Below are 26,451 nucleotides of genomic sequence, written 5' to 3'. Positions count from 1 at the left end.
ACGCTTTTGTTTTGAAAGCAGAGAGTGCCGGGGCAGGTTCGCGGTGAAAAGGCAAAATCCAGGAGCAAAGGAGCGAGAAAGGGAATTGCCGTACCCTGCTTTCATGCCCACCTGTTATCTCGTGGGCTAACCCTCCGAGATGAGGCCTCTGATGTTGCTAAAGGGGAGCTGTAGTCATCCAGTGGGCCAAAGAGGCGCATAGCCTCTTGTAAAACTGTGGCGTGCACGGTCAGAGACAGCAGCAGAGGAACTCACTGAAACTTGCTCACCTTACACTGATCCTGCAGGCATTGAAAAGGACCTGCAAAGCATCTGGAAAACTCGTAAAAATGACAGCTGCAGGCAACTTTCCCATGTGATAGAGCTGTAGAGGTCTGGCTCTGCACAAGAGAAGGCTTTCAGCTGCTTTTTAGGGTGGGCCACAAGCTTGAGCAGGGGGTTGTTGCTGCATGGTAATTTAGTTCTTCTGCAGTGACCAGGGTGGGTCTTTTGCTGCGGGGTAACAAGTCAAGACAGCTTTCATGGTTGTCCAAATTAGCACGTGGAGATAAAATTTGTCCTGGTCCCCACTGCTGCTGTGAAGGATCTCTCATGGTGCAACAATTAATGTGACAGCTTGTGCAGAAAGAGAAAAGAGCAGCCAGGAGGTTTCTGTGGCAAGCAACTGCTGTGACATGGCACCACAAGCTGTCCTGTTGCTTCTAAAAAAACCCAAAGTAGGAGAGCTATGGATTCTTCCAGACAATCTGAAACACTGTCCGAAACAAGAGACATGATGAGAGGTTATGAACCCAAAATAACAGACTGCAAATAACCACACCAGTCAATAAGACTTTACTTACAGAAGTTTGATTCTTTTCTATCTAAAGTATAGGGTCAGTTATGCTTGATAAAGTCTGCAAGGTCTGCAACCTTTCAGTACTGATAGGTCAAACAGCACCCTTGTTTGTGAAGCCCAGCTGTGGGCAATGGCTTAATTCCTCTGTTCCAGACCTTGTCAAGATGAAATCATTGCAGTTTCTTGTTCTAGTCTTCCACGTTCTCTGCATTGCTTCACAGCCACCCTATTATGTGTACATATCTTTTTCCAGTTCCTGTCTCCTTTATTGCGTCTCCCTTTTGATTCACCTGCTGCTCCTCCACACAACCACCTTATACATAGCTTTGTTCCCCTTGAGCATTTCTCCTGGCCTTCAGAAAAAAAAAAAAATGTTACTTGCTTTTCTGCCTCCCTCTACCATCTCTAATGTTTCACATCTCTTAGTTTCCAATTCCCCATTCTCTCCTACTCACCCTGCAATTCTTGTGGAATTGCAATACATGGGAGATGAGTTATTTAATTCTGAGGCAAAGTGTACTCTACAGTTTAAGACATCAAAAAAACAGATTTTAGTCAGATGAGGGCAGTGTTACAAAACATGTTGGTTCCCAGTTCCCCATGTCACTGCTTGTCCTCCCAGTACAATTAGTTATGCATCAGGATTGCATTCTAAAATGATCTAGGCTGAAAAGATATAAATCAAAAAAAAAAAAAAAAAAAAAAAAAAGGGAACTAAAAAAAAAAAAAGTGAGGGATTCATGTTAAATCACTTCAGAGATCTTGTTTACAGCAGGGCCACAGTGACATTTCTCCAGAGGCAGCAAGTGCTGTGGTGGGGGAGAGAGTAGCCAAGGACAGGAAAATAATCCTCAACCAGAACTTGCCTGCCAAAGGCAACATGTTGCTGCAGCCCAAGATTTCTGCACTTCTTTTTAGTCCTGAAATTTTAAGTTAGAATGATTTGACCCCTGTGCATTAGAGTTACTTTGTGCATATATCACTCTTTTATCTTACTCTCTAGCCCCTTTCTCTTACTTCTCCCAAACAAGTTGCCACAAATCCTTTGACCTACCACAGAATGACAATTTCTTTCTTTGTGACAATGTGACAAATGGCAAGGATGACAATTCCTGTCTCAGGATAAAAGCAGATGCCAGTCTCTAGCATATGATAAATCTAACAAATATTTCATGAGCTTACTTGGGGAGGAGACGGAGTAGGTCAATGGAAAGCCCCTTTGTCAAAACTAACTGAAAGCAGTGTTTGCCAGGGCAGAAGTAAAGTTATGTACATATCCAGGAGCATTTCTTTTTGAAAAAGCCCGTTTAGATAGAGTTCATTTTCAGTGCAGTAAGCTGAGAAGCAGCTGCGGAATTCCCAATAGTGGTTATATAAAAGTTGTGACTAATTGTGTGGGGAACATTATTCTTTCCCAGTTTGATTCATGTGGATCTTTAGTTCTGCCAGCTTGATTATTCAGTATCTCCCAGTTACACAAATAATGAAAAAATACCAAGAACTCTTCCCCAAAATAATAGGTAACTGGAATACAAAATAAGGAGAATGCTCACATGCAGCTAGCATTTCATGCAACAGACTACGGGCCGGATTAGCAGGGGCCATGGCTGAAGAAGGATCACGTAGATGACTGGAGGTGTGCAGGCTGAGGCTGTATGTTGGGGCTTCACCGTAGGCTGGAGAGGAGGCCTTAGTCTGAATCTTCACGCACCTGTGTACACAGGGCCTGAAGCTCATTTCAGTAACTGACCGAAATCACTGCTAAATGTCTTGATGAGTCACAGGTTTTCAGAGAAGCAGCTGATTTAGGCAATTCTCTGTGGAGCTGGATGTTGAAAGTTGGGGATATTTTGCTTGTCTACTTCCAGATGTGTCCACGGAGCGCTTCACAACCTCCTACAATGTAATTAAGTGTAGGGCAGGAAAAACTTTGTGTTACAAAATAGTAAAGAGACTTGCCCAGGTTTATAGAGTAGCTGAGTGGCAGAGAGTACAGTGAAAATGAGGTAACTGCTCCTTGTTGTGGTCAGGCAAAACAGAAGGGTAGAGAATGGCTTTCCATCAACTATTGGGAGCATTTGGTATCTATGTAGCCTATTCCATGGCATTCCTTGCACCAATAATTATTAATTAGGTTGGTATGGTATGATTAGCTGATTTGATAAATAGCTGGGCCTCTTAGATAAAGCCCTTGCTCTTCTTCTTCCTACATATTGCCTTATGCCTAACCATGTGCTTCAAAAGGCAGTCCCAAGCCAAGGAAGCAACTGGTGCTTGAGTTTTTAGAAGCCATTAGATCAGTTTTAGATTAACGTTAAACTTCATCTCAGTGTGCTTTTTCTTACAGCATAGCAGCTACCTAATGCTATTCCCCTGGAACTCAAATACCTTAAATTATAAAATGTATATGATTAATACTAACACAAATAAAAAATGAAATAACATAATTATTACCCAGAGGAATTCTTACCTAATAGTTTACCCAAAGAGAGAAAGTGGTATCTGTAAATTACAAACAGGCAATTGATTTACAATATCTCCTCTGTGAAATACAGGATTAAGATCATTTCTCAATCATTTGTCAGATAATGGCCTGTTGGCACTCACGATACCTCCGAAGGCTGCTCCTTGGTAGTTGCTAGGGAACATTGCTGCAGCTTAAAGGAGTGTAGCCGTGCCCATTGTTCTGTTGTCATTCACCTACTATAGTGACATCATTTGGGGTTTATAAACATTTATTTAGTTTGTGTGCTTTCAGGGGACCAATTGTTGCTTGAATCCTCTTTAGTCTGCAGGTTACTCTCAGGATGTATACACCAGACAAATAAAAATGAACCCGTTTCAGATGCGAAACTGTAAAGTCATGCTGAAAATACATACATAGACATAATTCAGAAGTGGTTGCTAGAAATCATAACTTCCCCAGAAATTACCTCAAAGAAATTCAGTGACACTGCCTGTGAAATTGCTTTTGCACCTGAGAAACCAGGCTCTTGTCCCAAATCAGCATCAGCTGTACTTAGATCATTCTTATCAGATGTTTGCCTGGTGAGGTTACTTAGCTTCCAATAACTGGTGTGTGTAAAATCAGATTAGACTGTCTACTCCTGTTCTACTGTGACATGATGTCACAAAAAATGTGACATGCTCATATACATTTTAAACATGCTGTCCTAAAATTCATGCTGTATTATGTAAATGTATTGGTGTGGAGAACATGCCTTCCATCTTCTGTGCACTTGCAGAATTCACATTCCCCCTTGACTTCATCTGCTTTAGGTTAAAAAATACTAAATTATGTACTATTTACTTGAAAGTCATAGGAGGGAGGTTACACTACTGGTCTTTCTCACTGCTCTTCTCTAGGCTTTCTTTAAAAGTGCTAGATCAGTTCCTGATATGCTGAGCCCAAATCTCCAGCTTCATCAACGCTAAAGCAGGGAGGAAGGATTCCTTCCCCCATTTGAGACAATCCTCTCCTTTATACTTCCAGGCCATGTTTATCTTTTTCACAAAATCATGACATGGATGACTGGTGCTCAGCTTTTGACGTCTTATAGCCGTAGAAGACTTTTCTACAGAATTTGCCACCCTTTTTGGCAGCAAACCACTGAAAACTGCTCTCAAGGAATGGCTGTCCAAGCCAGTTTTCAATCCTGCCTGCTGTGGTAGTTTTATCAAGATCAAAATATTTCACTAGCTTACTTACAGAAACGTAATCAAAGAAATTATTATGCAAATATGAAATGAATCTGTCACCGAAAACCAATGCTCTATCTCTGTCTCTGTAACCCTAAAATAGAATGTTATCTTTAAAAATGAAGAAAATAAGAAAATTGTATAATTCAAAACTGAATTCAAAACCATTACTCAGGCTAGGGTAAAATGCCAAAAAGCGAGAATCAGCCCCAAATGCAGGTATCTTAAGCTCGTGTTACTGACTACGACTCCACTATACAAGCAACAGTGGGTGGAGGGCAATTCATCTCATGCTAATGTAGAAACTTTGCTCACATAAGGTCGTCTAGACGGCAGCAACCTAAATTTAGACATCTGTATCTGGAATCAAGTCCTACCCCTGTCTGTCTGTCTATCTCTCTCTACCTTCTCTCCACAAAGCCTGTTCCCCAGTCACAGAAGGAAATTAGACTGATTTGTCACGTAGAAGTTTCTCTCAGCTTTTCTGAACCAAAAGGTGGGATTCTCCTTCCTAAAATCCAATCCTATTCACTCAGAATGCCAGGCAAACTAAGCCTACAGCCAGAAAAAGCACAAAACCAGCAACAGAAACACCACGACTTGACGTGCTGTTATTTATACGCACAGCACCCCCATTGTTCTCAGTGAAGACCCTTCCTTTTGTTCAAATCTGGAGAAATCTCAAATGCAGGTGCAAGGTGATGTGTGGGAAGGGCAGGGGAAGTGGGGCAGTGAAGAAATGTAAATCCCCAATTAACTGTCTTCTCTGATTACTGCTACTGGGAAGGGGGAGAAGGGGGAGAGAAAAGGCTGTATAGGTTGAAAGAGGAAGCAGGATTTATCACTTCATCTGGGATTTAATTCCATTAACCATTAACGAAGGGGAGAATCCAGGTGCTTCCCTCAGCTGTAGGAGCTCTCCAAAGTCACAGGAAGAGGGAAAACTTAGGTCCCAACACGGTTATGTCTCCAAAATGCAGGGATATGGCTCCACACTCATCTGGGCAGGACTGAGGAAAAGAATGGTATTATGAAACTCTATAGCTTTTTTTTTTCCCCCTTTAATATTTATGTATTATTGTATTTAATATCGGCAGTTATTTTTATAGGTAACCTGTTGTTTGAGACAGCAGGTTTTACTCATTATTCTGGTTCAAACATGGTTAACCATGCCACTTGTTCTCCCAGTTGTGACCAGAACATTGAACATTGCAGAAGGAACGGGAGAAAAATGGAGCAGATCCAAAAAGGCTGCTGCCAACAGTACAAATACACGTGCTAAATTATAACAAGATGTCACTAAGCTGTTTTTACCCATTCTCCCACACGTTAATTTAGATTGGAAGACAGGGGAAAACAATACTTGATGGATATTCCATTCTCTTGAGACAGAGCATTGCCTGTAGAGCATTTCTGGATGAGAGGTGCTGATGTACACCCTGCTGCTCAGTGACTGCTTGTTGGCAGATTGGCCGTGTTGGGGCTGTGCAAAGAGCATAGCACAGGTTTGTGTAACATGCACATAGTGATGGCCGTGTACGCTGTCAGGCCAAACGAAGCCAAATTTCTTCACTCTCTCTTTTTCCTCTCCTTTGCTAGAAGACCTAGTTGTTATTTATTTGTATAAAATATAATCTGTCTTCCCCATCTTGGTGTCTGAGTGGTGTACTTGTGTTTATTCTCACAAAACTGAGCAGGCTGCTACTGTCTACTGACATTTAACATCTGAGAGAAGGAAGTCAAGAAAAAACAAGTTCAAGTCTCCTTGTAGAGCCAAGTACCCAAATTCAGTGAAGCCTCTCCAGCCCCCTGTCAGCTCCCAGCTGCTCTGGTTCTTCTCGGGTGTGTTACTTGGAGCCTTTGGTCATGCCCAGTTGCGGAGGTGCCATAAGTGAGATGGGCCACAGGTTGGGAAACGTGAGCTGGGACATGGACAAGGAAAAAGACTTCAATCCCCCTCTCATCAGATTTGTGGCTGTGACTGGAAGGTGACTTCCCTACGCCAGGATGGTGATTAGATTATTCCATATGTATGAAGGTGGTCTGCCTTAGGGACATCTTCACCCTTGGAGCCAGTGTTTCCTTTGATTCTTGCAGGATCCAGAAGAGTCCAGTTATACCTACACCCTTTTCCTTGTTTCCTCTGAAAATGAAGACAAGTGGTAAGGAGAAAAGAAAGCTCAGGTCCTACCCTGTACCCCTATGAAGGAGTACGTTGGCACGCACAGAGATGCCTAGGGATGTCTCCAGATATACAGCCTCATGTTTTCCGCTTATATTTCTGCAGTCCACTTGAATGCATTATCTCCTTTTGGTAACTATTTCCATGAGCCCTTTGTTTAAAATGCTTATTGTATGTAAAATCTGTTCTGTGTAACTTGAACTCTGTGAGTGCCACAGCCTAGCACGTGATGGGCACAGTCTATTGGCTGCATGCCAGAGCGGAACAGAGTTGTGCAACTACTAATTATATGATTATAAAATAATAACACTGTAGTAGCTCAACAGCCCAAAGGTAATATTACTATTCAAAGTTTTGGCTTTATGAGGCACCAAAGGGCACCTTCAACTCAGAACTTTCAGCTTTATGTTCAACTGCTAATATCCTTTATCTTGTTATGACAATTCCTTAGAAAAACAGACGGATGGGAAAAATATATTCCCTTCTTTATGACTGGTCTTGAAATTACATGCTCTAACATGGAACTTCCCAAAAAAATGACTGTATTGCGGGTGTAAGATTATACAGAGAATAATTCTACTCTAAATACTTTTTGTGGTTTAACTTTGAGCCCAAAGTAGGCTGCTAGGTGCATTACCTTCTTCATTACATTAATTTGGACCAAAAAAAAAAAAAACTGAACAGAAGACAAAGTTCTGGGAGACTGTATGCTAAAGCAAGATTTGCTTGGATCCTAAAAAACAATAAATAAAGGAAATGTGGAGAAATAGACCTGATATTCCACCTGAAACTCAGGCTACCTTTTCTTCCTCTTATTTCACTCCCCAGATATGTCCTTGCACCAGCTATGCAAATGACTCCTGTGCAAGCCTTTGGTGGTCTTTTCATTCTTCTTAGAATCATTTCACATTTGTCCTCTTTTCGCTATGTAAGAACTAAAACTGAGACAATATTCAGACATCCCAGAATGTAGGAGAAGCTGTAGGATCACAGAATAATTGAGGTTAAAAAGGAGGTTGTTGAGTATTCATAACAGGGCCCATTAGCTCAGGCTGCTCAGGGCTTGTGCCATTGAGTTTTCAGTACCTCCAGGGATGGGGATCCCACAGCCTCTTTGGACCCCTCCTTCAGGGTATGACCAGTCTCAAGGTGATAGTTTTTTCGTAGTATTTAATCAGGTTTTCCCATGTTTCAACCTTGTTCTGTCACTCGGCACTTCTGAGGAAGGCCTGGCTTCATCTTCTCTGCAATCTCCCATTAGGTCACTCCAGACAGTGATAATATTCCTCTTGAGCTGCCTCTTGTCCAGTCTGAACAGTCCCAGCTCACTCTGTCTCCCCTTGTACGTGTCCTTGTGCTCCTGGCCCCAACCATCTTGATGGTCCTGTGCCAGACTTGCTTCTATAAGTCCATGTCTTTCTTGTACAGGGGAGTCCCGGACTGCTCACAGCACTCAAGATGTGGCCTTAGGAGAGCTGAGTGGCTAGCTAAACCCTTGCCAAGGTCCCTCTCAATAGGGTTGGCCTATAGGGAAAGCCCTGCCCTCCAGCGTATCAACTGCTCTCCCAGTAGAAACTTCCAGTGCCCTTTAATCCCACTTCTTAGGTTATTAATAAAGGCATAAAACTGAATTGGTGCTAGTATTGGTCCCTGAGGAACACTGCTAGTAACTGGTCACCAGTTGGACTTTGTACCACCGACTGATTACAAACAACCCTCTGAGCCTAGCAGCACAGATAATTTCCCACGTGCCTTGCCATCCACATATCCTGTCCATATCTCATCAGTTTTGCAATAAAGCTATTGAAGAAAACAATTTTACTTAAGTCTCGGAATACAACACCCACTTCTCACTCTTCATCCACAAAGCCAGTCATATCACCACAGAAAACATTCAGGCTGGAAGGGCACAATTTGCCCTTGGTAAATCCATATTCCCAATCAACTTCTTGTCCTTCCTGTGCTTGGAAATGTCTTATAAGAGGATTCACTCTATCAGTTTCCCAGGGACTGAGGCAGGGCTGACCAGCCTCTAGCTCAGCAGATCCTCCTTCTTGCCCTTTTTGAGGATGGGTGTGATATTTGCATTTTTCCAGTCACTGGGAACCTCCACCATGACCAACAACAGAGAGTGGCTTTGCAGTGACATCAGCTAGGTCCCCTAGCACCCCTGGATGCCTCCCATCTGTTTCCATGGACTTGTCTATGGCTAATCAGCTGAAGCTCTCACTAACTCCATTTGCCTCAACTGTGGGTATGGTTGCACTCCCACAGACTCTGCCAGGAGGCTCAGGCACCTCAAAGGCCTGACGGCAAACCTTATCAGTGATAAACAAGGCAAAAAGGGCACGGAGTACGTCAGCCTTTTTTATCCTTAGTCACTGTCGCCAGCCTCACTGAACAGCAGGCCTGCATTCTTCTTAGCTCTCATTCTTCTGTGGATGTACTTGCAGAAACCTCTCTTGTTGCCCTTCACATCCCTTGCTAGGTTCACCTCCAACTGAGCTTTGGTTTTCCCAACCCCACCCCTGTGTGCTCAAGCAGTGCCCCTGTACACCTCCCAGATAGCACCTCCCTGCTCTCTCTTTGAATTGGGAGCACTATACAAATATTTAGAGCTTTAGACTGTTTTACACAGACATCCCACTGCAGGTTCATCCAGTCAATAGACCTTTTTCATCCTAAATTAATTTTAATGTGAAGAAGTTTTCTGATTTTTCCATTCCATTTTTGATTACATCCCACATTAATTTCATGTTAATTAATTTTCTGTTATTTCTAGCTTATGTCTTAATTTTTTTCTAAGACTCTTAATATCATCTTCCCCTGATTTGTCCTGAAACCACCTTTGACTTTACAATTCCTTGAAATTTTATTAAAGCAACATCCATATATTCCCTTGGATCTATGTTGAGCTAGTGTAATTGTGAGGGACTGAAAGAAATGTATGTCTGTCATGATCCAACTGAATCCTTGCATAATTGCACTGCCTTTAAATGGTTACACCTGGGGTTAATTTCATCCAGTTCCTACCAATATGAATTTACTACATTTAGCTGGATACATCAGTATTATTAGATATGTGTTTTTAAAAGCTTGTAGTGCCATCCAATCTGGTAAGTCTTTACGAGTTGCATGTTACTATATAGCAAAGGGACAAGGCATAGCAGTCTGTGTTTTTCAGCACAGAATGCATGAGGTTAACAAAGGAGATTTTCCTCATTCTCCCTTTTAAACAAAAAAGAATACTGTGTGGTTATACCACTTCTCTCTTACTTGGAGTTAATGACGTGACTAACGGATTTGACTAAGTTTCATGGGGAAAAATCCAAGTGGGTGGCAACTCATAATCTGATTTTTAGGTGGGACAAGCCATCCCCGTCTCCACTGATATCCCCCAATCCCATTTCACTGTTCTCTCACACACCCATAAACTAAACCAAGCTCTCCTTCCAATATTGCCTAGAATTGTGATTATTCTGTCTCTTTTGATTCATTCAGTTTACCTATGTAATAGTAAGTGCATGCCTTTAAAATGTAAATGTATTAATCTTATTAAAAATATTGCTTGATAGTATAAGGGCTTATGGCCAAAACAAAGAAACTACAACAACAGGAATGGTAATATACACTGTTCTCTATACATACAGTTACATTTTCAAATAACAATAAGTGGTGTGTATAACAATGAAAGTAAATCTAAGTAATGAATAAGAAAATCCACACCTTTTGATGTTACTGTGATCATAAATGTCTATTTATTGTCAGGAGTTAGGTGGAGGCAAAACCAATTACTTTAATCTTTTCAATTTACTTTAGTGGAATGCAACCTTTAACCAGATACGCAGTAGAACTATGCATATATATATATTTCACCTTTATGCAGGAAAGCTCTTTCACTGGGTAATATTGGACAACTAGAATAGCATCAAATATTTCACTAAACCCACATACTTTTGTTCTTCAAAGGCATACATCTGTCTATGTATCTATTTATTTACCTATGTAGGAGTCAAACATGCAAACCTTCTCTCTCATTTTTTCTTTTCCAAATTTAACAAAAACATATCTCTTCACTTTTTTTTTTTTTAAATAACTTTTTGGTTTCTACTCCCATTGAGTCCTTTTCTAAAACCTTTTTCACCTGAGGTAAATCTTGCTATTGACAATTTGGTCGATCAAAAAATAAATTTTAGACAGAAAAAAAAAAAAACAGAGAAAATCCCATGTTTTTTATTTCAGTTTTTATGAGCGATTTAAATTCTATCAAAAAGATTGTCTCCCAACTGCCTGACTATGTTTTGGATTACAGGGAAAAATGTGATTTCCTGAAAATCCTATTTCTTAGAGTTGAATCAATTTTAATAATTTTGGCCAGAAAACAAGGGGAGGTGGGAAAGGATTAATGAAACAGAAGTTCTTAATTTAACAAATTATATTTTTTCCACATAACAGCTGATTCCAACTTTTTTTTTTTTTTTGAAGAATACCTAGATTTCATAAATAGCTTGACTTTTTTTCCTGGTTTTAATTAAGCTTCTTTACATACACAAACACCTCCCATCCACAAAAAAAAGATCTTTAAACCAACTCCTTAAATGCACAGCTCCTCTTTGAATCATGCCCTCGCACAGTCATTCTTTGTGCCTTCAGCAAAGATTTTGGTTTGAGCACTCTTTGGGTTTTTGCTTATGTTCGTAACAAGAAGTACAGCGGCCACACAGTTTCTGTCTTCCACATACACATAGCTTAACGTAGCGTGGAGCAGCACCGTGACAGTACAATGCCCAATAGGTCAGCAGCTCCAGTCACAGGAATGTCTGGGATCTTATCTACACTGGGGGAAAAAATGCACGGGGGTTAGAAAGCAGAGGTGTCTCCAGGCTCGCTTTATTGCCCTCTGCATTCCCCACCCACCACAGAAACAGCTTGCCCTGCAGCAAGGGCTGGCCGCATCCAACACACCCCGGGGCAGTGCCCCCAGCAAGGGGCCCTCGGCTCACGGCCTGTTTGCTTTGGGAAATTTCAGTTCTTACAGCTGATAGCCAGAGCCACGTCACAGGTATTAACTGTACTTCACCTGTGTTGCAATCAAGGGCAAAACTGCTGCTTTGCAATCTCAGCCTTGTGCTTTTAAGCGAGATGTTCCATCAGATTAGCTGCAGCAGGAAACAGGTGGATATAAACCATGCATCCATGCTGGGCTCTGTGAGGTCAGCCTTCCTTGCTAAGGATGAAGGTACATTGTGTTCCTTTAAAAATGGGGTACAGTACCTTACTTGGTGTATGACGACGAAATAAACTGGACTTTGAAGGAGATGGCTATTGCAATTTTTTTTTCAAAGTATTACTTTTTGTGATTGCAGCACAGTCTGTGAGAAGCTGGATTTTTAAGGATTTTTTTAATTGTTGTTTTTTTTTTTTCATTTTACTTTTTACTTACCGACATTAACATTTTGACAAGCCATAGTATTTCTCTTTATGTACCTTGCCAGCATCTACCTCAGCAGAAACCTCAAGTCATCTGAAGACAAACTCCCTTTTGCCCTTGTAGGAGGGGGAAAATGAACCAAATAAATTAATAAATAATCACCAAAGCCTCAGTTCTCATGGTAGATTTCTTCAAGAAAAAAAAAAGAGGGAAGAAAGCAGAAGCTTACAAACAGAAGGCATGAGTAGGGAAGCCTCTTTTTTTAAAGAAAACAGCTGGGATGGGCAGAGAAAGAAGGGAGGAGGGTGCAGGAAGTTGGTTTACAACAGCAAATCAGGTCAGATCCTTGGGTGAAGGAACAGCTGTAGCTTGCAGCTACTGCCTATTACAGTATATTAGTACACATCCCAACCCAGGAAGTTCTTGATTTAAATGTCACCCCTTTTCAGTCCACCTGCTTGCATGGATCTTCAGGTCCCAAAGCATGTAGAAATTCCTATCTTTTCTTAAAAACAAACAAACCAAAAACCCCAATACTTTGTAAACATTTTTAACTTTCTAATACTCCAGGGAAAGTTTCAGTCCACTAGCTGTACATAGCTCTTCACGCCAGTGTTTTTCAGTGGCTTGGAAGAACTGCTGGACCTGAGCCTTGATGCTGAGATTACCTATGGGGCCGGTCACAGGACAGCCTGTGGGCCCAGGCCAGGAAGCATATATTTAGCTCAAACCTTTTCCTCTTCTGCCTCAGTCTGCAGAAAGAGAACAGCTACAGATGCGCTCTGCTCCTCTGCCAGGGGCTTCCACAGGAAAGCGTAGGCATGTCTGCTGTAGTTTCATCTAGGAAGAAGTGAACACTACTTATGGTGCAATATGTTTTAGGGGTAAATATTTATGCGTGTATCATTTCAACTTAGGTAACAGACAGTCAGCTGTGGTGGATGAGCAGGATTTGGTCTACCATGGTGTGTGAAACGCAGCACTAGATCTCAGCATTCCTCTAGTTCCTCCTAAGGGATGTGTGACACCTAAAAACCTCCAAACCAAAAACACACACAGGCATGAGTGGTACATGTTGTCCTAGCATCTCACACTTCAGGTGAAGTTGTCTGCAGAAAAGCTGTACAAAACTGTTTCCAGCAACCCTGACTTATGTTTAGCAGAATGGGTAAGACATGCACTAGCTTCTGGAGCACATACTAGCTTTAGACTTGCTAACACACAGGAGGAAAAAAAAAAAAGGAAAAAAGAAAAAAAATGTGTCTTGTGACACAAAATAGCTGTCTTTCTGTTTGTTTCCCACACAGCACTATTGAAACAAGTCTTTCAAGTCATCTTGTAGCAGACAGCTTTATGCAATACTCTACTAAATGTTTGTCAGATGAGGGTTGTTACTACATTCCCCCCCCCCCCCCCCTTTATTTTTTTTCTGCAGCTGATGCACTCCTCATGTGAAAAGCCTGTTCCAGCTACCTGCCCTTTAAGGCTGACAGAGCCAGTCTGCCTGCCCAAGAGGGTATCTGTCCATCAGTCGGTCTCTGGAGAATGTGGAAGACTTTTTGCAGTGAACTCTCTATCTTCCATCTCTCAAACCATCCTGTCGGGACTCCTGTTCCCTAGTTTCACCCTTTCATGTTGCTTTGAGTTCAAATGATCTGGGACAAAGCCAAGCAGAGGGCACATTTGATGCGGGCAGTGTCACAGAGCGAGGATCTTCCTTGAAAAGAAAACATCCTTTTTATTCAGCAACCCAGGACAAAGTCTGTCCTCCGAGCAGGCCCTAATGGAGCAGTTTGAAGAGACTGTGGGAATAGAAGAACACTCCAAGCTCTGAAGGGCAGGGGTCTTCTCCAAGACCACTCCAACTGCTTCTTATAGGAAGCTGTTGCTGCTCTGCTGTAGGGTGGGATGTGGGGGAGCAGGTTGCTGGTGCTGGTCACAGGTGCAAGTAGTCTACTGTGAGCTGAGATCAGAGCCAGTGAGTCTTCAGGGTCATTTCAGGTCAGCAACAGCAGAAATGGTTACTACCTTAGCAAGGATGGTAGCACTCAGGTATGTCTTCCGGATCTAGTCCCAACACCTTTAGATACAGCTGTGTATGTTTAAAGATTCACTTACAGGTCTGAGCTACTTCCCTCTTATATTCAGTCCTCATTGTGGACTTGGGGGTCGTTCTGGATGGTCTTCTTCCAGAATGGCAGATTCTCTCTTCCAAAGCACTTTTTTTTTTTTTTTCCCTCCAGTCAGGATTATTCTTGTATGGAGAAGCACAGAATTTTTCCTTCAGGATTCTGAAAGATTTTTTTTTTCTTCTTCTTTTTTTTTTTTTTTTTTTGTAGTGGCATCCTTCATGGAGCCCGTCACTGCAGCCATGGAAGGTAGCACAGCACAAGATGGACCATCTATAATTGCCCACAAGGAAAAAGAGGAACACACCTGCCTCTTTATCCTGAGGAACTGGGCTTTGAAATAAGGCAACCACTTTGAGAAACAGCAGGCTGTGCTTGATTGTCCCTTCAGGAGAACTTGGACATTGGCTAGTATCACGCTTGAGCAGGTTGAAGCCCTTGTTTGCAGTGAATACAGAACAACCATCAGGAGCTGGTTAGGACTCACACTGCCCTAGATGATCACATCACTTAAATAGGTAGAGAAATACTAAGAACAAGGATGAGATACCTTGATCCCAGACTTAGTTGTAGACCTACGCACAGCAAACAGCAACTGTGAGAAGAATTTCCCAGTATTTTTTCATAAAGACAGAGATCATTATGCCTCTGACCTTCCATAAGCATTTTGATATCTTCTTAAGACAGGCCTGAGTAAATATCAAACTGGGATGTGGTATTTACAATCTTGAAGATGGTGAAGACCAAGGATGCATAGGGATGCCAGCTCTGCACTCATCCTCAGACTGAACATAGCTAAGTCTGAAAATACTTGTCAGAAAGCCTCAGGGCTTCATGGTCTACATCTTACCTTAGCTCAGAGATTTTCTGGATGTGATAACAGAAATATCAGCAAAGGTACCACAGAAGTACAGTGGCTGCTCTGTCTGCACCAGGCAGGAGAACTATCTTGATTTGGCAGAGATCTGTAGTTCTCTCTGTTTCTTTTTCCAGGACAGGTTTTAGTAGGTCACATTAGGTATTTGGCAAGGTTCTTTTATGCTCACCTATGAGATGACATAAGTAATCTGTCTGCATGGATCACAAGACTTGAGGGAGGGTAGGGAAGAGTTTTTGATTTCAGCCTTAAAGTCTAGCTGACTCTTCCACAGCACTTGCAGTGGCTACATTAGGCTTTTTACAGATCTGTCATAACCACCCACCAGCATTTGAACATAAGACAGAATAGATCTGAATACATTTTGGCGTGTTGAAAAGAAATCGCTTGTATAGGTCAATTATTCTTACGGGCAAACATTCCTAGCAGACACTGGGGGCAGAAATCCCATCAAGGCCTGTGGTACTTCCTAGGAGGATATGAATCATAGAATCAAAGAGTCATAGAAAGGTTTGTGTTGGAAGGGGCCTTAAAGACCAGCATTCCACCCCCGTGCCATGGTCAGGGACACCTCCCACCAGACCAGGCTGCCCAAGGCCCCATCCAGCCTGGCCTTGAGCGCCTCCAGGGATGGGGCACCCACAGCTTCTCTGGGCAGCTTGTGCCAGTGCCTCACCTCCCTTAGCAGCAGTTAGTATACATTGTGCTGCTGTGTATCTTTCTTTCAGCATGTGTTTTATAGTTCTGTCAAAAGTCCCCATTGATCCTGTATTTGCGGATGTTAGACAGTTCCTGGTTGGCTCAGTCACGAGACTTTTGTGAGTTTTATGCAAAAGCCAGGCAGGAAAATCAAGTTTTTGATCCAGAATCCCACTAGAAAATAGCTTCAACTCAAGGTAATTTGTAACAGCTGTACTCCTGGGGGAAAGAAATACTGGCAGGAGAACAGTATGTGCTGTTTATAAGAGGCTGTGAAGATCATAGTCTTACACATAACCAAAGGTGTATTCAGAGCACTCTCTGGAACAGTGTTCCTTCCAGTTCCTTCAGTGGCTACCTACACTTAGAAGGTAGCTTCTGAATTGTGCAATTTGGAGACAGTAACCTAAAAAAACTTCAATGTTATTATGGAGAATTGAATGGAAGGAAAAAGAGAGAGGGAAAGGAGAGGAGAGGAGAGGAGAGGAGAGGAGAGGAGAGGAGAGGAGAGGAGAGGAGAGGAGAGGAGAGGAGAGGAGAGGAGAGGAGAGGAGAGGAGAGGAGAGGAGAGGAGAGGAGAGGAGAGGAGAGGAGAGGAGAGGAGAGGAGAGGAGAGGAGAGGAGAGGAGAGGAGAGGAGAGGAGAGGAGAGGAGAGGAGAGGAGAGGAGAGGAGAGGAGAGGAGAGGAGAGGAGGAGAGGAGAGGAGAGGAGAGGAGAGGAGAGGAGAGGAGAGGAGAGGAGAGGAGAGGAGAGGAGAGGAGAGGAGAAAGCAAGGTTCCTCAACCTTCATCTTTGTTCTACAGATCAGCAACTTGCCACCTGACTCTGCTGTTCTGGAGGCCTGCAGATCACAGCCACGAGAGGTATTTCACGCTATGTAACACGTTCACTGTGAGGCTGGCCGAGATTCTCATCCATTGTGCATCACAGCTACCTTTTTCAGAAAGTTCCACTGAAGAGATTTCTTCCTTCTGGGTTTAAACCAACCTGCGAGCATGTGTCCAAGCATGTGTCTACAGCTCCTGCTGTTAAGGAAAGTTCAATCTTTTAGGCACCTGTGAGAGAGGTACACAGAATTTTTTCTTCAGACTTTTCTTTTTCTGCTCCCTTTCCTTTTACTCGGGTGATGGGAGGGCAATCAGGACATCTCTCACTTCCAAGAGCACCCTGAAGAAGATGCCAGTGTTAGGGATGTTACCCCATAACAGGCATGACAGTCTAACTGTCTTTCCCTTTGTGGTTTTAGCTTTGGGTATGCAGCTCTGAGCATAATGGCATCTACAAAAATGGACAGCCAGTTTCAGGGGCATTTCACAGGACTGTTAACCTTCTGCATTAGGACGCTGAATGCCCCCAGGACAACAGGATATGAAAATGTCCTGGCTGAAAACAGAGAACTGTTGCTCCTAGGAGGGAGAGACCGATTTGGGGGTGTACATCTGACCTGCTCAGAGCTTTGCGGGGTTGCTGTGAGCAAGAGACACTGCACCATTAATAAACACTTGCACCATTAACCTATGTACTGCCTAGCCACATTTCAGCATATAATGCATTCACAGCAGCATACTCCATATGGGGCTGGTCTGCCCCAGTAGGAGCGGACTAAGCCCTCCATCCTCAGCCTGCTGGATATAGGTCACATCTTCCACTTACCTCTGGACAGCCTGCACCTGGACGTATCAAGATAGTCTGAGTATACAGATGGACAGATATGCAATCCTGTCTTACTGGGCTTGTACCACAAGTCCTTCCTGGCTGTAAAGGCTGATTTCTGTGATTACCTCTTCCAGGGACTTGGCATTGCCCCTCCTTCACAGGTAAAGCAAGCTAACCCCAGCCAACTGAAAGCATTTTTGCTAGCCTACTTTCTACCTCCAGAAGGCAGTATCTGAATAAGTTGGTAAAAGATTATTGCTGGTCCTTCTTGCAGCCCTTTGAGGATGATGAAGTGCTTCCATGCAGAAACACTGGTACTGGATTTCTCTATTCACATGCAAAAATGTGAAATCTCAGTGCAGTCAAAGCCAGTTCTGGCACCCATTCAGAGCCTGACAGGCAGCCTGGTTGACCCATCTAGATAGGAGTCTGAGCAAAGAACCCTATTGTCCTTGAGACTATTAGGACAGGATTGTCCCTCTCCCAGGAGTAAGACATTTGCCTCTGGATAACCCTCAACCGCCTTCCTGTGCTGTGTTTAGCATCCCAGTTCATCTGAGGCAGTGCAGCTCAAATGTCCTTCTGTCTGACTGCTTGAAAATGCTGCTGATCATGATGGTGTGGTCCAACAGCACAGAAACGTTAGAGGTCCATCTTTCCAGTGCTTATCATAAGGCTACTGCAGCCTGTGCCCTACTCCAGCACCAATATCAGCCGGCTGTTCTCTCAGTCCATTCCCTGTGCAGGGGACTGGGTTAAGGTCAGCTCCACCAGCAACTCTCAGGAGAGCAGCCAAAAAGAGGGAGGAAACAATGCCCTCTCTAAGGTCCATTTTGCAGCTGCCTTCTGCAGCCTGGGCTGAGCCTGGGCACCCTGCTGGACCTGTGCTATCCATACTGCAGGCCCAGCATCCGGCCCAGTGGCATGGCGTGGCCCGGTGGCATGGCTTAGCCCAGGCAGCCTATTTTGATATTGTTTCCTGTTCTTACTGGGCTCTTGTAGGTTTTCTAGCCCCATCATATACCGCTACAATTTTTGGATCAGCGCACTCATATTTCAACACAGGGTTGCACTGAAAATCCACACAGTCAAGAGATTCTGGGTACATAGGGTGCAGTGGTCTCTTTGAAGTCTTCTGGTAACTGACTAACTCTGAATGTCTGACAGTCAGCGGGTTTGTGCTGAATGAAATGACTAATGGTCATCTGGATTAATTTGTCACCTGCTTCATATCTAAGACACAAATTGCAAGTCTCCTCAGATGGGGTTCAAACAAGTGGTGTCTTGCTGAAATACAGGAACTCTCCTCAATCACTAGCTCCATACCTACCCTTCTGGTTCATGCTACGCGCTGCTAAAAGTCGATTTTTTTGTGGATTTTTTTTTTTCTATTTTGTGGATTCATTGCCCTAAATTCATCTCACGGTTCCCAACAATCACAGGGTAAACTTTTCTGTGAGTTTCATCTCTAATTTATGCAAGGATATGAGAAAAATCATGTTTTCTGGGTGGAATCCCACAGTTCTTGTTTTAAATGCAGTACAATGTTAAAAGATTGTCCACTGACTAGGCTTTCCTAACAAATCTCAGTGGTATCAAGACACACAAACAAGAGCAGAATAACATAATTTTGAGGGGATTCTTTTGTATTTATAAACCTTAGGAAGTTTAAGGCACTAAAAATATTAAAAAACACTACATATTGTCTAGCTCTCCTAAAGGTTGCCAACATATATGACCTGTGCTGTGGTCAGGTGTTCAACCTTGGTTGTTCCTACTTGTTTGGAGAGATTATAGGGCTGCCCCAATCCACAACCCTTTGAATCAGTCCCCCAGGTTTGAACCTTCAACTGGTTACCGATTGACCCTCCTAGCTTCTGCACTCATGCTCTCCTGACAAGCTGGTCTCCCCAGGAACAAGCCTGGAGAGCACAGCAAGTGGCAGGACACAAATGCACAGAGCTCTTCTTGAACACCCATGAACTGCAGCCCGCAGTCATAACTCTCTCTCCCGCCTCCACGCAGGCAGTTTAAGGAAGGTTTAACTCCATGTTTTTGTGCAATTGGCATCTGGCAATATTCATGCTCTGTTCAAAGGTGTGAAAATCCTCTTTATTGTGGCAGAGTAGTTCAGTAGAACTGAGTTCCCTGGAAACAGGGCATGGGATTGCTTCGTCTGGAAGATGAAACAACAGAAAGAGAGAGAATAAGATAATGCTTTCAGCTCCTGTATAGGTAATGCTAACAGCTGAAACATGTACATAGACATGGGGAGAAGTTAAACAAAAACAGAGACATTAATAAAAGAGTAAAATAAATGAAAATGAGTAAATGTTCACCTAAATTATTTATAGATATTTGCAATGTGCCTCCCACAAAATCTGAATAAGGGAGGATAGTTTTATAGAAACAGACTTAACACGAAATGGAAATACAAACCCCCAGTACAATTACAACCCAGTTGGTGCATGCTTGCCATCTGTGGTATTAGTTGGCAATGTAACAGCAAAAAAGTGGCAATATTAATGCAGTCCACATACAGGAGGCATCTTGTCTCACAGAAAACCTTTTTACTCCTCAAGTAACATTCTTGTAATATTCCATGCAGTCCTGGGTACTGACGTTCCCATATCTCTAAACAGTTTTCTAGCTGTGCAGTCAATAGCAACACAAGCTTTAGGAAAGCAGCAGCAAGAGATCAGCACTATTAGAGAGAGGTGAACAGAATCATGTGGAAAGTAGAATCTGCCTACCAATATAGAAAGGTGGAAAGTATTTGTTTGAATAATAGAACAAGATTGGAAGAAAGAGAAATTTAGTGTAACATAAGAGAAAAAGCAAAATGGTAGAACAAAGCTTGGGAACATGGAAAGTTGTCCCAGGCAGGACTTTTCTTGGGAAACGTACTGAGTAACTTATTTTGTCATGCCTTTTGCTTCCCTAGCTTCTCTGTGGATAACAGAAAAGGTGGAAAAAAATCTGAGAACAGACACAACATATTAATAAAATTAACTCTCAGTGAATCTACTTCTCTTATATGGATTCCATCTATGCTATCTATTCTATTTTCTCCTCAAAGCATGCACAGACAGTCAAGAAGATGATCAGGATTTTGTGAAGAGACTTTATCAGCCCCACTTTTCCAAAGTCATAATTAGCAACAGTGGTACAAAGTTACCACTTAAAGCATGGGCTTTGTTAGCTTTGGATGTTTGTGGAAACACTGTTTTCTTACCCAATAATGTTGTTTTCTGCAGAGTACATGCAATGTTCGTAGAATCACAGAGTATCCCGAGTTGGAAGGGACCCATCGAGGGGATCATCGAGTCCAACTCTTGGCTCCATGCAGGAATGTCTAAATGTGTTTCACGGTACCTATAACTTGAAATGTTTTAAATAAATCAACAGTGAAGATGCCAGCCCTAGCTGGTATTTGTTTGGTATTTGTTTTATGAGTACTGTTGCTGTTACCACAGAAATATTTGGGAAAAGAGGTCCATCACCAGTAAAAACTTGTATTAACCAGCCTGTACTCCTTTCCCAAGATGAGTTCAAATTACTTTCTGAAAATTATTTACCTGGTGGCTATAGAGTGGTTGATGACCTATGTCCAACCAATTCCACAGAAAGCAAACACTTCCAGTTAGCTTCTTCTAGCTTCATATGAGGCTTTGATATATTTTGATGTGTTTGGGATTTGATACCAAAGGAGTTGTAAAACTAGAAAGACGAAGTTTGATAAGTAAGTGGTTAAATCAGCATAGGAATTTCCTGTTCAAAAACATGCTTGCTTAATGATGAAGTGTTGGCAATTAAGTAAAGGTAGAATCAAGTATAAATCTTTCACCTCTTAGAATAAAATAGTAATGCTGTGGTTCCCATTATTCATTAGAAAAGATCTGCTTCCTCATGCCGCCTTCTCTAAAGATAAGAAGTATTTGGCTTGGTTTCTTTTGCACTTTTAAACACAAGACTTTTTTACATAGGTAGCAGACAAGCAAACAGAATTCTTTCTGAAGGAATTAATGCAGCAACTGAACAAGAATAAACCAATGAAGAGAGTCAGACCTAAACCAAGAACGATGAAGTAAGACAAAGAAATCTAAACATATTCTAGTCATTAAAGAGGAAAATGTAGCAAGTGGTAAGACAGCTGAATGTATGATATTCTTTTACTAATAATGTTTATACAGAGGTGTGGAATAGTAACTACTGATTCAGAAAATTTCAAAAACACAATTTTTTCTCTACTCCAATATATACCCATATTGCAAACAGGGCTTCACTGAGGCACTTCTTTTTTTTTTTTTTTTTTTTTTTAAATGAACTGTAAAATGTTGTTGTAAGTCTTTAGTCATGACCATAAAGTTATCCTGTAAAAACTCATGGAAAAACATCTAGATGCTTTCATGGAAAGCACAACTTCCTGAAACTCAAGGAATGGCAAAAATCCCTTTACTAGGAATACTGGTTCAGATTTACACAAACAGAAACCAAAATCTTACATTTGCATATGTAAATATTACTTTCTCATAATTGCAATTAAATATGTTTTTCCCCCCAAAATTTGGCTTGCTGAAGAATATAAGCATATGAAGTTGAACTGCATTTTCACTTGCCTATAGCATGCCTGATCCAGTGAGCTGGGTCAGTTATTTTGTTTGTGACCAATCCATGATTTACAGTTTTCTGACTTCATCTCCCCAGTTTATCATGGAATTAAAACAATGTTCAATTGTTGATAAAAATCAAGTACTTCTACCTGATGCGGGAACAGACCATAAAAGCTTGCTTAGCTGCAGGTAAATATAAAGAGGACATTTTATTTTTACCCTTTTGTTGCAGTCTAATCAACAAGTCTCTGAGCACTTTTACAAATATTTGGTTAAATGTGAAAATAGCTACAGTGCTCCTGATAATGCATACCTTTAATTCCCTTTTACAGAGGAAGAAATGAAGGCAGATACGGACAAGTCAACCAAAGCTATGCAGCAAATTTGGAGCAGAAGTAGGATTGAAAGTGAAGAAAACCCTAAGTCTAATTATTCAGACAAACAAAAGGCAATTCTTTTTGGATACAATTTATCTCTGGTTATCTCATGCAGGTATTCAGAAAATTCAGCTCATCTAATTCCTTTTTTTTTTTTTCTTCTGCCTAGAATTATTATAAAAGAAATTAAACTCAGTGGAACAGTGGTCTTCCTGGATCTTTAAAAAATTAGTTATTTCTTGATATAAGATGTTATGAGGAACACTCAATGCTTTCAAAACAAAATATCATTAAATGATCAGTTGAGAAAATCTGGCTCCTCTAAATTGATAGTAATTTTCTCCAAGGTTATATTTAGATTAAAAACATAATGTATAGTTTCTAATTACAAAAAATAAATAAAAAAAATGTGGTTTGTCTTTTTATTTTCCCTGTCAGCATTTTTCTGTATTTGTCAGCAAAACTAGTACATCTGATTCTAATTTCTACTAAAATACTAATAAGTATTGAGTCACTTTCCTTTCGCAAATTCCTATTAAATATTTTAAAATGCATCTCACAATGTATTTGTGTAATCTCTATTTTTATAAGAACGGTGAGATCAGTCTGCATCGAAACTCATATTCACTGATGCATTTAGTTGCTTCAGGCCTGTTTGCTGGCACAAGAGTAACTATAAACCTGGTTTAACTGGCTGAGGACATTGGATTTATGGCTGCTTTGTGTTACAGGTGCAACACAAAGCTAACAACCAGATCAGTGAAAAAAAGTCCAAAGAATCAGAAAAAGTCATACAATAAATTAAAGTTGTCATTCAATTTCTGTGCCACAAGACAATCGCTATTTGAATGTGGATAGCAAGCCAAATTCATAGGTCAGATCCCGTTCTGATGGAGGAAAATGCAGCCGCATTTGCATGGTACACCCAGAAAAATCACACAAAGAACAGTATTTGATATTTTATTTTCTTGTTTTACAATAACAGACAAGAAACACATTGAAACTCCATGCAGTTGAAGGCAAGTTAAGGTCACTTATTATCCCTGACAGTTTCTTCCCTCTGGGAGAAAGCAAAGAATTTCATAACTCTAAGACTTTCTTTGTTTCTGTAGGGGAAGTGAGAAAGAATCAAGAAAAACCTAGGTAATTTTCTGTTTTTTCATGTTTTTTCTGTGTAGGGCTTGAAACTCCAGAAGGACTTCCTGAATGGTTGGGAAAGAAGTGAGAATGTTCCCAGGGCCACACCTTTCTAATCTGCAAGTGTGTGTTACCCTCTCCTGGTCCCAGATAACAGGTAATTGGTTTCAGTAGTTGTGTATTTTTCAGCATCTTTAGTTAATATGCTAACAAAAGACTACCTTTTGTTTCACAGGCGTTCAACAGTTAGAATAAGAAATGATTTTTGGATATGTCTGCCCATTTATTTTGATTTCCAACTGGACCTGAAGCAGGTAAGTTTATGTGTGTGTGTATTCTTGATAATACCAGCAGATGCAAATGCACTTCCAAAGTCAACATACGTTTAGTTTTAGCTTACTTATTAAATGACTACATTTCCAAATTTTGAGAGGTTATTGATGTAGTTTTGCAGATGAATGCATAACTGCAGCATCTCTCAGGCAGTGCCGAACAGAGCTGTTTCTCATGGTTGATGAAGAAATGCCAGTAGGGCATAATGAGATTCCCAGTGCTTAAAGCTGGGTGAAGGCAGTGTTGAGTTGGATTAGCCAGTTTGTCATCTGAATGGTTTTGTAAAGCTCGGGGCTTTGGCACCAAATTTGCCTGGAGATGCCTTTAATTCTGGTTCTCTTGGTGGGGTAAAACAGTCCTGTGCTGTGGTCTCAAAGTGGCAAAGGCAAGCTCATCCTGACATGCTTTAAGGAAGTATTCTGTAGCTTTGTTTTAGAGAAACTTTATCTCCCACACCCTGAGTTTTTTATTGGACAATAGAAACACATGCAAAAAATCAGACGTAAGAAAGAAAGACAATGGAGCAAATTATACGTTGGGTATTAACAGAGTAGGAAATGAACTGTGTTGATGGAGGGCTGCAGGAACAGTACAAGTTATGATTAAAGGGTGGGCAGACCTGCCTTAAACAATAGAGTAGAAGTGGGAAGCAAAGAATGATGAAGTTTTCCTGTGGTGGGATGGTAGGTGATGCCAGACACTTAAGATCAGTTCATTTACATGCTGACATTCAGATGCTTAGCACAAGTATACAGAAGCATCAACATCCGAGCCTGTAAAAACAAAAGAAAGCACCCTCCCCTGCCCCTCACATTCATAAATGCACATTCATAAATATGGAGGAGGAAGCGGTTCACTGAGCGCTTAAACTATTAAGTGAGAAAAAGGTGTTTGGAGCGAGCATGGAGACAAGCAGCAGCAGGCTGGATGACGTCTGAGTCCTCGGACACCTGGAGGTCTGGGCTGCTGGACAAGAGAGAGCCCCTGGAGAGCAGGACCCCTCCGCAAGCATGCAGTGGCCCTGAAACACCAAACCCAGCCCTGCCCTGTCGAAGGCGGCTTGTACTGCATTACTAAAACGAACGCTTGGCATCCTGTGCTGCGAAAGCCAGCTTGAATAATTAAAAGCCATATACGCACAAATATTTTGTAAGAGCTTACAGGACCACAACTAGTCCTCGGCTAGAAAAGACAAGCTGAACAGACCTTTCAACTTCTGCTGCCAAGAGGAGGCAGTGTCCCCCTCCCCACCTCCACCTCCGCCGCTCCAGCTCGTGTCCGTTTGACCTTTGTTAGCAAACTGAGTTAAGCTTGCAGAACATTAACCCAGTTAAAAAAAAAAAAAAAAAAAAGAGGCTTTTACTACGATAGAGAACCGAAATGTCAACCCTTCAGTGAGCCAGAAACCCAACCTCCCAGCCTGAAGCAAGAAGGAGAAGGATTGGGGAAATGAGGGAATGCACTTTTCCCTGACCAGCTCAGCCGTTCTGCCTGACTTTGCTCCGAGAAGAAAAGGTGTTAACAGTGTTAATCAACGGACTGCTGGCGGGTGCCCAGGTCTTCAAGTCTGTAACTAAGCAGAGCGCCATTAATTGTAATGGGGCCGCGCTGAATCCCTGCCATGGCAGATCTGGTATTATTTCTTGGTTCACAAAGCCACGTGATTACCCATCTAAAGCTTCTCCTCAGCAGAGCATACTTATCCGTTCCCTGCTACCCTGTCCTCCTGCTCACTTTTGTTTATAACTCCTGAACTGATGTAAGACATTAGAAGTGGCTACATATGGACAACATCAATATACAGAGGGACTTTCCTAGGTATTTTACATCTCCCTTTCTCCTTACCTGTAGCCGTTGTGCTAGGTATTTGGACAAATCCAAAGGGGGATCTTAAGCACAGAAAATTTGCCTTTAGAAACCTAAATTGTTAGGCATCCTAATAACTGAGGGAGCTGTCTTGAGAGAGGAATGGAACACACCGCCAGTACAGGAGCCTCCAAATGATCATCAAAGAAAAAGTGAATTTTGAAGGTGGAGGCTCTTTCAGATTCTGCCTGTAGAGCAGCACAGCTCTCGTTGATGGTCATGTGGCATCTCTCTTTTGTGGCCATGATGATGTGGCAGTTTGCAGGGCCATCTCCCTCTGTCCTGGCAAGGAAGCTTATCAGGAAACCTCATGACCAGGCACCCTGCTTCAAAAGTAAAGTGTCTTTAAGCTCTGAAGGCCACTGGCGGATTTAAAGACAAGATTGGCAGATTAAAGACAAGGACAAGCCAAAAAGGTGAAAACTTCAGAGAAATACTGTAGGCATGACTTGGGACAATCTTACATTTTGCTTCAGGAGAAATTCAAGACCAGTTCCTGCAACTAAATCCACAGTGGAAAATTACTGAATTTCACCAACTCCTTTTGGGAGAACATGAGCAGAAATAGCCCCACAAAAAGGTCCAGCTGGAATGTCTGAGTAAAAGTTTGAAG

General features: G+C 41.9%; 1 long non-coding RNA gene across 3 annotated transcripts; it reads right to left on the bottom strand.

Annotated features, from left to right (window-relative positions):
- Positions 1–800: 800 nt before the first annotated feature.
- Positions 801–3,665, bottom strand: LOC106036037 (uncharacterized). 3 transcript variants are annotated; one of them, XR_010825569.1, is made up of 4 exons: positions 3,451–3,665; positions 3,309–3,340; positions 2,392–2,734; positions 801–1,191 (listed from the first exon to the last, which is right to left on the bottom strand). It is a non-coding gene; the product is annotated as an uncharacterized lncRNA (long non-coding RNA). The 3 variants fall into 3 exon arrangements; XR_010825570.1 differs by lacking the exon at positions 3,309–3,340 and having other exon boundaries at positions 3,451–3,663; XR_010825568.1 differs by lacking the exon at positions 3,451–3,665 and having other exon boundaries at positions 3,309–3,442.
- Between the last annotated feature and the right edge of the window lie 22,786 nt (positions 3,666–26,451).

This window comes from Anser cygnoides, chromosome 1, assembly GCF_040182565.1.
Source record: "Anser cygnoides isolate HZ-2024a breed goose chromosome 1, Taihu_goose_T2T_genome, whole genome shotgun sequence".
NCBI classification, from domain to species: Eukaryota; Metazoa; Chordata; class Aves; order Anseriformes; family Anatidae; genus Anser; species Anser cygnoides.
Note: the sequence above shows the minus strand (reverse complement) of the source record. Positions and strands in the feature narration are given on the sequence as shown.